The sequence below is a fragment of the Podarcis vaucheri genome (assembly GCF_965113315.1).
Source record: "Podarcis vaucheri genome assembly, chromosome: 5".
Lineage (NCBI taxonomy): Eukaryota > Metazoa > Chordata > Lepidosauria > Squamata > Lacertidae > Podarcis > Podarcis vaucheri.
The window spans coordinates 96967607-96983932 of record NC_138763.1 but is presented as its reverse complement, the minus strand read 5'-3'; the positions used below and the strand labels follow the sequence as shown (position 1 = coordinate 96983932).

At 45.1% G+C, this 16326-nt stretch overlaps 1 long non-coding RNA gene across 1 annotated transcript in view; it reads right to left on the bottom strand.

Moving 5' to 3' along the window:
• The window catches only part of LOC309532725, a 42295-nt gene that overhangs the window by 4103 nt on the left and 21866 nt on the right, over window positions 1-16326 (bottom strand). Inside the window, exon 3 of the long non-coding RNA XR_014219979.1 lies at window positions 15074-15125. This is a non-coding gene — a long non-coding RNA (uncharacterized lncRNA). The remainder of the gene's footprint in view (window positions 1-15073; window positions 15126-16326) is intronic.

Sequence of the window (16326 nt, the reverse complement as noted above, 5' to 3'; positions counted from 1 at the left end):
TTCCCATTATCCCTGACCACTGGTCCTATTAGCTAGGGATGGTGGGAGTTGTAGTCCCAAAACGGCTGAAGGGCTGAATTTGGCCATGCCTGGTATAGAGGAACCCAATGGATGAAGCTGATGTCTTGGCTGATCCTAGTCCTCCCAGGACAAATCTGGCACTGGAGACTGGGCCCTTATAGGATGTGCTAGGTTCCTCCAGTCATCTCTTAACATCGTGTGCTCCATACCTCCCATCACTGCTTTCTTAAGATTTACCTTATCAATACCTTTTTGTTCTTCTTGAGGAGCTGTTCAGATGTTCTAAACTGAGCACTCCAGAGGATGTCTAGCTTCTCTTCATTGTTGTCTTCTCTTCTCATGAGGTGGCCAAACTATTGGAGCCTCAGGTTCAGGATCTGTCCTTCCAGTGAGCACTCAGGGCTGATTTCTTTCAGAATGGATAGGTTTGATCTCGCAGTCCATGGGACTCTCAAGAGTCTCCTCCAGCACCATAATTCAAAAGCATCAATTCTTCGGTGATCAGCCTTCTTTATGGTCCAGCTCTCACTTCCATACATCACTACTGAGTAAACCATAGCTTTTACTATATGGACCTTTGTTGGTAAGGTGATGTCTCTGGTTTTTCACACCCACTGACTTCAACCTTTTTTCAGACTAGACCCATTGAAATTGAGGGCTCAAAGTCATGCCTATGAATGTGAATGGGTTTACTCTGAGTAGGACTTACACCAGTGGTGGCCAAATTTAGCCATACAGTTGTTTTGGGATTACAATTCCCATCATCCCTGACCACAGGTCCTGTTAGCTAGGGATGATGGGAGTTGTAGTCCAAAAACAGCTGGAGGGCCAAGTTTGGCCACCACTGATTTACACAGAACACAACCCAATAGCAATGTGAAGTCATTCCAGTTTTATTCTTGGACAACAATGAGACATTGCTGACTTATTACTATTCATCTTTGAATTGGAATGGTGAAATAAACATACAGTTACAGATGTTTCACAGACCAACTATGCTAACTATGTTACCAAAATCTCCTGTACTTTTTCAGCAATTCAGTAATTTAAGCTACTACCCCTGAATAATGAGATTAAAAACAAATAGCTTAATTAATGCTTAATTAGAAAACACTCTAGCACTAATTAGGAAATTGTTTAATCAACATAAAATAGTAACGGCAACATGGGTTTTATGTAAGAATGCAATAAAACGTCTGTAAACATTACTTTGCTCATGTACAAAGCAAAGTACTATTTACAGATTTTTTATTTTTTATTTTTTGCATCCCCCTGCATAAAACTGATAGCTATCACTGTTGAATTTCATGCATATGTCGTCTTTTTAACTGAGTTTAAGGGAAGAACATAATCATTTTGGGCTCCCCATTAAGTAGGCTTCAGCCTTAAACACCTAACCATAATTTCTGCCTGGACTTAAGTGCTGTAACTACTTTAATATCATAACAGGGACTAACACTTGCATTATAAATTAAGGAACACTTTTTTAAACATTAGCCAAAAGGGCCATGAGTCTCAATACAGAGCGCGTTACACAACAGGGAAAATTAAACAGTTAATATGAAGACTCAAAGAAGTAGTACGCCAGGAATTTTGTGGTGTTTGAGTCTCTATGTTTGCCTGGCAGACCCCAGGAGGAGGGTTTGAATCTCAGGTGAGCAACAGCACCTTAAAAAAAGAGGCCTCTGTTTGCAGTTTGCAAGTTTTGGCCCAGCAGGAACCAGATGCAAATTATTGCCAATATTTCCTGCGCTAGAAACTGAAACAGCACTGCTTGTGTCAAAGACAGGCCAGAATTGAAGCTGCAGTCTTCTTACACCCCTAATGTGCGTCCTTTTCCTGCCTCTTTAATGTTACTTGTAGTCCCATAAATGCACTAATGGCTGTCCCAATGTCTATAGGAACCACCATTGCTGCTATGCCCTGCATGGTTCAATGAACATTTTTTGGAAATGTGAAGTGTGCATCTAAAATGGCAAAGTACACATTTCCGAAAAAAACTGAAATCTTCTTATTAGGGATAATAGGGAAGGAAGTAAAAAAAGAAGACCATAAATTACTTCAATACGCCACTGCAGCCCAAAAATGGAAATTACAGGAGACCCCAACGTTAATAGAATGGCAAGCCAAATTTTTTGAATATACAGAATTCGCTAAAATGACATACAGAATTTGAGCCCAAAAAGGGACAAAGTTCGAAGGAGAGTGGGGTAAATTTGTGGTATATATAAGATCTAACTGTAGAAGTTTAAAAACTACGGCAGGGTTAACATAAATCCTGTGATGTGTATAGAAGGTGAATAAGAAACTGCAAGAAAAGATATATATTAAGAAAACCAAAGCAGGGAAGGAAGTAAGTCGGGGTGTGAATATACAAAATGTAGATTGTAAAAGATTGTTTTATTTGTTGTTTGTGGAAAATTTAATAAAAAGCATTTAACAAAAATAAAATAAAATGGCAAAGCCACACTGCATCTGATCCATTGCCAACGGTTATTTTCCAATCACGACTTTTCGCCCATCTCTCCCATTTGCCTCCCCCTTACATTGCAGCCTAAATGCACAGTCAATGATGTCACCAGTAACCGGGAAGAGACAGTGGAGGGTGGAGAAGAAACTGTTGCTGGAACCAGATTCCTCATCCCACACACCGTCTGTTCTCGTGTGCCCCATACAATACTCCAGTCCTCGGTATGGAGGGCAGATGGCAGCCACAATCAACTGTCCAACAGGTTGCCTCATTGACATAGCTGTCAACTTACAGATTTGAAAATAAGGGACCAGCAGCCTCAAAAATAAGGGATCAGCAGCCAAAATAAGGGATTTTAGTCAACCAGCAGCCAAATGAAACCTCAAGCGGTGGTTCCCACAGCGCAGCAACCCGGGCAAAGGGGATGCAGCAAGGAAAACCACCGTCACCTCTCCGCTGGGAAGCGCTGAGCAAAGGCGAGTCCCCAGGCAACGTGGCCGATTTGATCGGCACAAGGCATGCAAGCTCCACCCCCCAGTCGTTCTTAGACTCCTTATTGGGTGAGCAACGCAGCCAAGCAACACAGTTGGAACCTCCCTCCTCCCTGGCTGGCAGGGAGGGAGGGAGAGGAGCTGCTTCCTTTGAAACCCGGGAAATTTAAGGGACATCATCAATAAGGGACAGCAGCGGGACACAGCGCTGGGATAAGGGACTGTCCCACCAAATAAGGGATGGTTGACAGCTATGCTCATTGAATCATAGAATGGTAGAGTTGGAAAGGACCCTGTGGGTCATCTAGTCCAACCCCCTGCAATGCAGGCAACTCGTCAAAAACACCATGGAAGGTGGCCATCCAACCTCTGCTTAAAAACCTCCACTGCCTTCCGACGGTGAAACTCCATTGCCTTCCACTGTCACACAGCTCTCACTGTCAGAAAGTTCTTCTGATCTTCAGTCGTACCCTCTGAAGCAGGAGAAAACAAGCTTGCTCCATTTCCCATGTGGCATCCTTTGATATAGTTGAAGATGGCTATCCTATCTAATAATAATAATAATAATAATAATAATAATAATAATAATAATAATATATTTATACCCCACCCATCTGGCTGGGTTTCCCCAGCCACTCTGGGTGGCTTCCAACCGAATATTAAAAACAATATAGCATCAAACATTAAAAACTTCCCGAAACAGTTGTCTTTTAAAAGTAAAATAGTTGCTTATTGTAAGGTTACCAGGTTTTTTTTCAATGAATCCGGGGACACTTTTCAACTTCAATGGATTTTGTACAGGCACTGATTTGCAAATCCGGGGACTGTCCCCAGGAAACAGGGACGTCTGGTAACCTTAGCTTATTGCCTTGACGTCTGCTGGGAGGGCGTTCCACAGGGCAGGCACCACTACCGAGAAGGCCCTCTGTCTGGTTCCCTGTAACGTGGCTTCTCGCAGTGAGCGAACCGGCAGAAGGCCCTCGGTGCTGGACCTCAGTGTCCGGGCTGAACGATGGGGGTGGAGACGCTCCTTCAGGTATACAGGACCAAAGCCGTTTAGAGCTTTAAAGGTCAGCACCAATTGTGCTTGGAAATGTACTGGAAGCCAATGAAGATCTTTCAGGACCGGTGTTATGTGGTCCCGGTGGCCACTCCCAGTCACCAGTCTAGCTGCCGCATTCTGGATTAATTGCAGTTTCCAAGTCACCTTCAAAGGTAGCCCCAAGTAGAGCGCATTGCAGTAGTCCAAGCGGGAGATAACTAGAGCATGCGCCACTCTGGCAAGTCTCCTCTTTGCCAGGCTAACTATACCCAACGCCTTCAGCCATTCCTCATATGGCTTGGTTTCCAGACCCTTTTTCATCTTAGTCGCCCTCCTCTGCACACATGGTCTACTAAGACACCTAGATCCTTTTCACGTGTCCTACTGGCAAGCCAGGTGCCCCCCATCTGATATTTGTGCTGCTGGTTATTCCTCCCTAAGTGTAGAACTATAGCTATCTTGTGCCATGCAGTTTTGTATTCCATCAGTGCAAGAGGATTTGGGAATGATCTTATCCTTGTCCAGTTGCTATAACTTAAGGATGGGCTAGAACTATCAGTCTTCTTCAGTTAATTTTGCTCAAGATCTCTCTGGTTTCTTACATAAAAAGTTTATTTGAGTAGCTTCCATTTGCCTTTTGGCAAAGGAGAAAAATCTGTCAAAGCGAATTACTATCAAATCACTCATGGATCAAGATTTCTCTGACTACTTTTAAAACCCTCTAATAAGGACATTTGCTTTGAGCATTTTCCACATTAACTTTTCATAATTTTCTCATTTGACTGAGGAAACAAATGGAACCATTTTAAGTTGCTGTTTTATTGTTTTCATCAAACAAAATCAAATGCACAAACAAAAACTATACAAATAAGACAGGGTTGTGCAGCTGATCTGCCTGGATCCCGAATTAAATTGGATGATTTGGACCGAACTGGGGCTGTTCTAGAGTGGATTGAGGCTGCCTTGGATTGCTCCAGAGCAATTTGGATCCATTCAGAATTCTTGAAAGTCACCCAGAGTTCAAAGCACTCTGTAAAGAAAGCAAGACAGCCTATCTTCCATTATTAATTGCAATACTATAGAGAAGGGTGCCTGGAGGAGGAGAGCCAGACTCTGAGCAATGACAGATCTAGCTTCCAAATTAAGGAATAGAATCTCATTCAGCACTCTTCAATCAGGGGGGCAAGGTTGGTGAAGACTTTAAAAATCACAGGTCTCTCCCATTGGCTCCATTCTTTTGTTGGTTCATTGAACATTAAAAATAGCTTGGAGCTAGTTGTATTAAGTATTTATGGTGCTGGAGGAGACTCTTGAGAGTCCCATGGACTGCAAGAAGATCAAACGCAAGACGAAATTAATCCGTTCCGCGAGCCTCTTCGTCTAGAGGTTTTTTCGTCTTGCGAAGCAACCCTATTAGCGGATTAGCGGATTAGCGCTATTAAAGGCTTAGCGGCTATTAAAGGCTTAGCGGCTATTAAAGGCTTAGCGGATTAGCGGCTAAAAGGCTATTAGCGGCTATTAAAGGCTTAGCGGATTAGCGGCTAAAAGGCTATTAGCGGCGAAGCGGCTTAGAAAAGGGGGGGGGAGCGAAAAAAATCGGAACACTTGCAAGACGTTTTCGTCTTGCAAAGCAAGCCCATAGGGAAAATCGTCTTGCGAAGCAGCTCAAAAACGGAAAACCCATTCGTCTAGCGGGTTTTCCGTCTTGCGAGGCATTCGTCTTGCGGGGCACCACTGTATCCATTTTTAAGGAAATCAGCCCTGAGTGCTCACTGGAGGGAGAGATCCTGAAGCTGAGGCTCCAATACTTTGGCCACTCATGAGAAGAGAAGACTCCCTGGAAAAGACCCTGATGTTGGGAAAGATGGAGGGCACAAGGAGAAGGGGCGACAGAGGACGAGATGGTTGGACAGTGTTCTCGAAGCTACCAGCAGGAGTTTGACCAAACTGCGGGAGGCAGTGGAAGACAGGAGTGCCTGGCGTGCTCTGGTCCATGGGGTCACAAAGAGTTTGACATGACTAAACGACAACAACAAAGTTGTATTCAGCTTGTATTATCATTTAGCACCCTGCACACCCTATTTTTATGTTTGTTTCCCATGCTGTCCCAATCCCACCTTTATATAAAAAATGTTTCTTGGCTGTGTCTTAACCCTAAGCCTAATCCTCTGATTCCCCCACCCAAAAAAAGGGGAAAAAATGGCCCTTGTTTTTCAGATTAGATTTACATTTTATTTATAGCTATGTTGTATCTTCCATGTTTGTGTGTCTTCGTGAAGTAGTACTTTGTCTTTTGTGTGTGTATACATATTTTAAGTACATTGTACAAAGTCAAAAAGTACATTGTACACAGTCCACAAGCAGCACGCATACACCAAGGGCCTTCGTGGTAGTGGCACCTGCCCTGTGTTACGCCCTCCCATCAGATGTCAAAGAAATAAACAACTATATGACATTTAGAAGACATCTGAAGGCAGCCCTGTTTAGGGAAGTTTTTAATGACTGATGTTTTAATGTATTTTTAATCTTTTGTTGGAAGCCGCCCAGAGTGGCTGGGGAAACACTATGTATGTATAAATAAATAAATATTATAATAATATAATACACAGTGCACAAGCACACATACAGTGATAAGATGAGCACCAGCAGGAGACATCTATGCAGCCATGGTGCCACAAGAAGAGGTGCTGGCAGTAGCAGCAACGCAACTGCTCTGCTTTACTCCTAGTCAGGCTAATCTGTCTGACTGCTTTTGGTGGTGGTAGGAGCAAGCCAGGAGGTCTTTAAGCAGAGGCTTGACAACCATATGTCAGGAGTGCTCTGATGATGTTTCCTGCTTGGCAGGGGGTTGGACTTGGTGGCCCTTGTGGTCTCTTCCAACTCTATGATTCTATGATTCTAACTTCCAGGAGACTACTTGAGTGGCAGTAGCCTGCTAGGGATATCCCTTTTGGTGGAGGAGGAGACCAGCCTGGTGATGGAGACTGGCATCTCTGACTCCGTGCCTCATATTTTCAGCTTGGTTGAGGATATCTTAAGCTCCTGGGCATCAGGGCAAGCAGACTCTCCATCAGTGCCATCCGGAGGTATCTCCTCTGATGCCTCCAATTCCCCTGTGATGGCACTGACCCACCTCCCACTTGAATGGAAAGCAGCCACTCTAATGATTCACCACAGAAGTGGCAAAGAGTTGTGTGGGATGACTATGTGGTGCAAGTAGATCCAGCGCTGCTATTTACTGAGTGGTGAGCACAGAGTTTCCTCCTAGCTGCCATCTGATACACCTCCAGCTTTATCATCTCCTTCGTTTGTAGGTGCATCTCGAAGCATCTCCAGAGGGAGTTCTAAGGTAAAGGGACCCCTGACCATTAGGTCCAGTCGTGGCCGACTCTGGGGTTGCGACGCTCATCTCGCTTTATTGGCCAAGGGAGCCGGCGTACAGCTTCCAGGTCATGTGGCCAGCATGACCAAGCCACTTCTGGCGAACCAGAGCAGCGCACAAAAACACCATTTACATTCCCGCTGGAGTGGTACCGATTTATCTACTTGCACTTTGACGTGCTTTCGAACTGCTAGGTTGGCAAGAGCAGGGACCGAGCAACGGGAGTTCACCCCATTGCGGGGATTCGAACCGCCGACCTTCTGATCAGCAAGTCCTAGGCTCTGTGGTTTCTATTTCTAAAGCAATCAGCAAATCTGCCACCTCCTGGCTGTTGGTCCCCTCAGCGGTTTTGTTCACCTCATGGCCACCAGCTGAAAAGGAAAACCCCATCTATTCCCACCTCCCTAAATCATGCAGCACCATTATTGTCCGGTCGTCATGAGAGATATTTGCACATCCTGGATCTTTCTCCCCAAGTTTAATTCATCAGAAAAATAAAATAACAATGAAAAAAGAAAAATGGCCATAATTTTCTCTCTCCTGTCCCCCTGTCCCCTGCATAAATCCATGTAACATAGAGACATGGTGGCTACCTCAGAGAGGATGAGGATGGTGATTAGAGTTTATATACCGCCCTATACCTGGGAGGTCTCAGGGAGGTTCACAGAATAAAATCAAGATACCGTATTTTTCGCTCTATAACACGCACCCGACCATAACATGCACGTAGTTTTTAGAGGAGGAAAATCCGTAGGCATGCCACCCGTAGGCATTACCTCCATAACACGCACAGACATTTCCCCTTACTTGCTAGGAGGAAAAAAGTGAGTGTTATGGTGCAAAAAATACGGTATAAAACCACAAAATACATAATAAAAACAACCCAATAGCCCACCCTCCCCAAACAGACACATTTTAAAAGGGCATAGGATGTCAATCAGGTCAACCAAAGGCCTGGCTTAAAAGAAACGTTTTGCCTGGCGGCTAAAGGTGTATAATGAAGGCACCAGGCGAACTTCCCTGGGGAGACCATTTCACAAATGGGGTGCCACTGCAGAGAAGGCCCTGTTCTCATGTTGCCACCTTCTGGACCTCTCGAGGAGACACACAACCGAGGGCCTCAGAAGATGATCTCAGGATCTGGGTAGGTTCATATGGAAAGAGGCGGTCCTTGAGGTATTGCGGTCCTACCTTCAACAAATTTTAGACATATAGTCTACAGGGGTTTAGTACTACCCCGTCCCAATGTACAGTTAGCCGAGTGCTCGATCCTGTCAATTCTTGTGCTCCTATTTGGCCTACTCTATGAAGCTTTTTAAAAAGAAAAACAAATTGATTTAAGAGTTGTACTCCATCTCCCAGGCAACTAATTCAAAGGAAGACAGACACCTTAGCCAGGTGGGCACTGAGAGCATCTCATAATTGCAGAGTTGAATTACTACACTGAAAGGCAGGCAGGTGGGCAGGCAGAGGATAAGCTGGCAACGGAGTCCTAGGAAGACAGTCTTGCCAGGCAGGCATAATGAATCTCCTTAGCAGTGGGGAACATGATGCTTGTGGGGGCACAGAACGCCTTCTGAGTTCAGAGTGGAAGCACTGTTTTTAAAGGCAGCCAGGTAGATAGGTAGGCAGCAGGAGTGGGCAAGCGACAGGAAGAAGCTGCAATGTGAGAGTGCCACTCTTGTGGTGGTCAGATCTGGGTATCCCAGCAGCAAGAAGTGTCCCTTCAAGAGCACTAGGTAAAAGGGTAAAGGACCCCTGGACGGTTAAGTGGGGTTGCGGTGCTCATCTCACTTTTAGACCGAGGGAGCCGGCATTGTCCACAGTTTTCCAGGTCATGTGGCCAGCGTGACTAAACTGCTTCTGGTGCAATGGAACACCGTGACGGAAACCAGAGCGCACAGAAATGCCGTTTACCTTCCCACTGGAGTGGTACCTATTTATCTACTTGCACTTTGACGTGCTTTCGAACTGCTAGGTTGGCAGGAGCTGGGACTGAGCAATGGGAGCTCACCCCATCGCGGGGATTCAAACCGCTGACCTTCTAATCTGCAAGCCCAAGAGGCTCAGTGGTTTAGACCGCAGCGCCACCCCTGTCCCACTACATCTCCACTAACTAAGCATCCAAGCTGGTGCGGTCGGGTGTAATTACGTGGGGGGGGGGGGGAATGGCCAAATACTGCAAAAGAATCATATGCATTTATATATTTATTTATAGCCTGCCGTTTTGGCTTACATAACCATAAAACATATATACATTTAGTGGGAAATCCAAATATTCTAAGACAGCTTCAATACACAAATCTTCCCTTTTTTAAAGTCAATATACAGTGATACCTCAGGTTACGCTTCATGTTACATACGCTTCAGGTTACAGACTCCGCAAACCCAGAAATAGTACCTCGGGTTAAGAACTTTGCTTCCGAATGAGAACAGAAATCGTGCTCTGGCAGCGCAGCAGCAGCAGGAGGCCCATTAGCTAAAGTGGTGCTTCAGGTTAATAACAGTTTCAGGTTAAGAACGGACCTCCGGAACGAATTGAGTACTTAACCCGAGGTACCACTATATGTTGAAAATTAACAGAATGAATATTGTTGAGCAAAATTCCACCCTTTTATATGAAAACCAGGAAGCAAAATTTAAAGGAAAGCTAAGCTATACTTCATTGGAAGAGGTACAATTTAACATATATATATATATTTTTAAAAAATCATGTACGCTTAAATATGCAAATTTCATTGAAGCAATGCTAGGATGAATGAAGGAAGCACAACACTGGAAGCTTCAGCTATCCAAGTGTCAGACTAAATATACGGTCTTACATTTTTGTTTCAGTGTAAATTGCAAAAACAAACTGAGATATTAAAACCTGGTTTATTAGAAAACTACCTCGTCCTTTAAGAATGTATTAAATCAGAATTTATTCTCATTAGGTAAAAATAATTTATTTGGAGTAAGCCAAACAGAGAAGAGAAACACTGTTTAAAAATTGCCTAAGGTCACTTCATGGGCAAAACAATGCATTTAAAGTGAGGAGATGACAACTTATTTAATATTTCTCTACTGAAATTGCTTCCTTGATTACAATACATTAAAATCCTCATTGAATATTCATAGAATTTTTGACAAGACTGAGTGACATATAATCTTAGCCTCAGAAAGCAATAGCGTGATATTCTACCCGTTGGAATAGATGCCAGACTAACTGGATCGTCATCTTTGCATTCCTGGCTGGGCCAGCGGAAGCTGTACAAAATGTTCCTCCTTTTCCTATCATGACAACATATTACAGGCATAACACAAAGGAACCAAGCCCAGTCTAAACACCTTTCTAAGTTACTGTGTGAAAGACAAAAGAGAAATCAGGCAACCTTTGTATGTGCAATATGCTCAACAAGAATACAGTGGTGCCTCGCAAGACGAAAAGAATCCGTTCTGTGATTCTCTTCGTCTAGCGGTTTTTTCGTCTTGCGAAGCAAGCCCATTGACGGATGAGCAGATTAGCGCTATTAGCGGCTTTTAGCGGCTTATTGGATCAGCTGATAAGCGGCTTAGCGGCTTAGAAAAAGGGGGGGAAGGGAAAAAAACCCGCAGGAACTCGCAAGACATTTTCGTCTTGCGAAGCAAGCCCATAGGAGATTTGTTTTGCGAAGCACCTCCAAAACGGAAAACTCTTTCGTCTAGCGAGTTTTCCGTCTTGCGAGGCATTCGTCTTGCGGGGCACCACTGTAATTAGTGAGACAAAATTAATAACTGGATAAATCTCAAAAGGACTTTTACCTACTGAGTTACAATCTATCTAGGCTTAATAGGAAACAGCATTTACCGTATTTTTCGCCCCGTAGGACGCACCTAGTTTTTTGGGGGGGAAATAAAGGGGGGGATTATTTTTCCCTCCCAGGTGCAGGGCTGGGGCGGGGGAAGCCCAAGCTTCGCCCGACCCCAGCCCCCAGAACAGGCTGCTATCCACAAGCCATGGGAGAGCTGCACGAAGTCGCTCAGCTCTCCCATGGCTAGCGTGGAGCTGCGAAAAGCTTCTGGGTGCCGGCGCGGCTCTCCCACAGCTAGCGGAGCGCTGCGCGAAGTCCAAAGCCTGGGGCGTGCTGAGCTCAGCGCGCCCCAAGCTTCTTGGTGCAGGGAAGCTCTCCCATGGCTAGTGGATAGCTTCCTGAAGCCTGGAGAGCGAGAGGGGTTGGTGCGCACCGAACGCCCTCACTCTCCAGGCTTCAGCGAAAGCCTGCATTTGCCCCATAGGACGCACACACATTTCCCCTTCATTTTTGGAGGGGAAAAAGTGTGTCCTATAGGGCGAAAAATATGGTATATAGCACAAAATATGCAACTTTGTTATACAATCGGTTGTCATTAACCACATCAAATGCACTTGCTGTCTTCCTCTATAAGTGCAGATAAATGCTGGAGAGTTTTGTTAAAGGAGAGCAATTAATACTTTGTTCAGCGACTTCTGTGCTTAGATGCACATCTTTTTTCTGCTAAATTAAAAATTAAATCTACGTCACTATTATTTTTGTTGTTTTCTTACTCTACATCCTGATGTTTTATTCACTAAGGTAATGGTACCCCTGCCCGTACGGGCCAGTCGTGTCCGACTCTAGGGTTGCGTGCTCATCTCACTTAAGAGGCCGTGAGTCGGCGCCATCCGAAGACACTTCTGGGTCACGTGGCCAGCGTGACGAAGCTGCAGCTGGCGAGCCAGCACTAGCGCAGCACACGGAAACACCGTTTACCTTCCCGCTATAAAGCGGTACCTATTTATCTACTTGCACTTAAGGGTGCTTTCAAACTGCTAGGTGGGCAGGAGCTGGGACCGAACGACGGGAGCTCATCCCGCCGTGGGGATTCGAACCACCGACCATACGATCGGCAAGTCCTAGGCACTGAGGTTTTACACACAGCGCCACCCGTGTCCCCGTTTTATTCACTAGGCAAGTCAAAAGCAAATGGTTGGTGATAGCCTACATTAGAGTTATGATTAGATAACTCAGTGTCCTACGGATTGTGCTTTGATACTCTGCTTCACTACACATACACAAACAATCCTCCACTCTTGGGCTTCTGAAGATATAGTGTTCATTCCGCAAGAAAAAACAAAAGAGGAAGTTCCATGCGTCGCTAGGTATGGACAAATCTATCCCAATCTATCTCATTCTCCTTCTGGCTATGGACATCTTAAGGCAGGAGTCAGCAACCTTTTTGAGCCTTGGGCCGGTCCATCGTCCCTCAGACCATGTGGCGAGCCAGACTATTTTTTTGGGGGGGGGGAATTGAACAAATTCCTATGCCCCACAAATAACCCAGAGATGCATTTTAAATAAAAGCACACATTCTTTTCATGTAAAAAAACCAGGCAGGCCCCACAAATAACCCAGAAATGTATTTTAAATAAAAGGACACATTCTACTCATGTAAAAACATGCTGATTCCTGGACCGTCCACGGGCCGGATTTAGAAGGCGATTGGGCTGCATCCGGCCCCTGGGCCTTAGGTTGTCTACCCCTGTCTTAAGGTATTTTTCGCTCTATAGGACGCACCGGACCATAGGAGGGGGAGAACAGGGGGGGGGAAATTCTCCCCCTCTCTGCTCAGCGCCCCTTCAGCGAAGTGGCAGGAGAAACGGAGCCCCTTCCATTTCTCCTCCCGCTTCGCTGAAGGGGCGCTGCGCAGAGGGAAAACTGCAGCGCCTCTCCAGTGAAGTGAAGCCTGGAGAGCAAGAGAGATCGGTGTGCACCGACCCCTCTCGCTCTTCAGGCGGCTATCCGCAAGCTTTCGGAGCACAGCGGGAACTCCTGCTGCGCTCCAAAGGCTTGCGGATAGCTGCCTGAAGCCCCTGGAGCGCAGCGGGAGTTCCCTGCGCTCTGGGGGCTTCAGGCAGCTTCAGTGAAAGCTACGCGAAGCCTCCGGAGCGTGGGGGGAGCTCTCCCTCTGCGCTTCGGAGGCTTCGCGTTGGCATCGCTGAAGCAAAGGAGCCTGCATTTGCTCCATAGGACGCACACACATTTCCCCTTCATTTTTGGAGGGGAAAAAGTGCGTCCTATAGAGCAAAAAATACGGTACAGTGGTGCCTCACAAGACGAAAAGAATCCGTTCTGTGATTCTCTTCGTCTAGCGGTTTTTTCGTCTTGCGAAGCAAGCCCATTGACGGATTAGCGCCTTTTAGTGGCTTATCTGCTGATCGGATCAGCTGATAAGCGGCTTAGTGGCTTAGAAAAAGGGGGGAAAGGGGAAAAAACCAGCAGGAACTCGCAAGACATTGTCGTCTTGCGAAGCAAGCCCATAGGAAATTCGTTTTGTGAAGCACCTCCAAAATGGAAAACTCTTTCGTCTAGCGAGTTTTCCGTCTTGCGAGGCATTCGTCTTGCGGGGCACCACTGTATGTCCTGCTTCGTTCTTGAGCAGATTTTAAACAATTTCTTAGAAGCGTGAATCAGGTTGTCTCTCATAAAGATTTGAACTGAACTGAACTTTCCCCCCCCCATACCCTCCCTAACAACAGGTCACAGGAATATCAGATCACTGGTCCATATCTAGCTCAGCATCTATACTAACAGCAGCCCACCATAGTTTCAGAGTTTGAACATTCACAGCCATACCTGGAGATACTGGTGACTGAACCTTAGATCTTCCGCATCCAAAGCAGAGGCAGTGTTGTGCAGTGATAGTCTTCGACCAAGCCAGGGTCCACTCAGCCATAGAATCATAGAATCATAGAGTTGGAAGAGACCACAAGGGCCATCGAGTCCAACCCCCTGCCAAGCAGGAAACACCATCAGAGCACTCCTGACATATGGTTGTCAAGCCTCTGCTTAAAGACCTCCAAAGGAGGAGACTCCACCACACTCCTTGGCAGCAAATTCCACTGTCAAACAGCTCTTACTGTCAGGAAGTTCTTCCTAATGTTTAGGTGGAATCTTCTTTCTTGTAGTTTGGATCCATTGCTCCGTGTCCGCTTCTCTGGAGCAGCAGAAAACAACCTTTCTCCCTCCTCTATGTGACATCCTTTTATATATTTGAACATGGCTATCATATCACCCCTTAACCTCCTCTTCTCCAGGCTAAACATGCCCAGCTCCCTTAGCCGTTCCTCATAAGGCATCGTTTCCAGGCCTTTGACCATTTTGGTTGCCCTCCTCTGGACATGTTCCAGTTTGTCAGTGTCCTTCTTGAACTGTGGTGCCCAGAACTGGACACAGTACTCCAGGTGAGGTCTGACCAGAGCAGAATACAGTGGCACTATTACTTCCCTTGATCTAGATGCTATACTCCTATTGATGCGGCCCAGAATTGCATTGGCTTTTTTAGCTGCCGTGTCACACTGTTGGCTCATGTCAAGTTTGTGGTCAACCAAGACTCCTAGATCCTTTTCACATGTACTGCTCTCAAGCCAGGTGTCACCCATCTTGTATTTGTGCCTCTCATTTTTTTTGCCCAAGTGCAATACTTTACATTTCTCCCTGTTAAAATTCATCTTGTTTGTTTTGGCCCAGTTCTCTAATCTGTCAAGGGGTAACCTTGAGCCAAGCAGCCACTCACAGCCTCAATGGGTTGCCACCTTGAATTGGACTTAGATGGGCTACTGGTCTGACCCAGCTGGCAACTATATTTTTAATTGATACAAAAAATCCTGGTCTCAGAATTGGGGCAGATACCTGCAGAGCGTTGATATGTAGCTTCTCAAAATCACCACCATGAAACACCTTTCTGTATAAAACAAAGAAGTACATTAATCATAATGTTGCGCCATGTTGTCCAAAAAAATGTACCGGTGCTTTTCTATGCAGATGTATTATTTTGTTTTTTGTTTCTGAAAAAACTCGGATGATTTAAAACTTCTACCTGTGGACTCACTTTCCCCATACAGTGGTACCTCGGGTTAAGAACTTAATTTGTTCCGGAGGTCCGTACTTAACCTGAAACTGTTCTTAACCTGAAGCACCACTTTAGCTAATGGGGCCTCCTGCTGCTGCCGTGCCACCAGAGCCCGATTTCTGTTCTTATCCTGAAGCAAAGTTCTTAACCTGAAGCACTATTTCTGGGTTAGTGGAGTATGTAACCTGAAGCGTCTGTAACCCGAGGTACCACTGTAGTTATTTTCATGCTTTTATTTAAACCCTTCTTTACATCTTTGTTTACATTTCCCCCACTCTGCTGATTTTTTAAGTACCTCACCATTGTAAGCTGTGACCTCCATGTTTTTTCTCTTTTTGCCACATAATATTTTATTAAAGCTTTTTCATAATACAGTAAGATGAAAGAAACCAATCTAAATAAAAACAAAACCAAAGAAAGAAAGAGAAAAGAAAATGCAGAGTCCTTTCTCAAAAGAAGCTCTTAACCCTTGTCTCACACAGAATAATAATAATAAATTTTATTTATATCCCGCCTTCCCCAGCCGAAGCCGGGCTCAGAAAGTGGGAGACCCTCCCAGTTCTCACCTGGGAGATTTCTTTTCTTCTCTCATTCTCTCACCTTGGATGGTCTTTCCTGCCCTGTCTCTCACTTAAGAGTTCGGCCAGCAACCATCCACTACGTGTGTGTGTGTGTGTGTGTGTGTGTGTGTGTGTGTGTAATCCTTGGACCCCAATAAACCCAAAGCAGAGGACACCAAATAAAAAGAAAAATAAGAAAAGGAAAAGAAAAGAAAGGAGAAAGAAAAGGGGGGAAAGAAAAGAAAGAAAAATAGAGGACTTCTGATTTTCCCTCTGTCAGTTACGTAAATAAAATTATTCAAAACATCCAGTCTAGGGTGACATCCTACTGTTCTGTTTTCTGTTTAAGCAATATTTTCTCAATCTTCAGAGCCAAATGTCTCAAATTTGTTCGTTTTCAAAAGGGGTTCTCTAATTATTATAATAAATGTCAGCAATGGTTTTTCTCTAATCAAACATCTCAACTTTGCCTC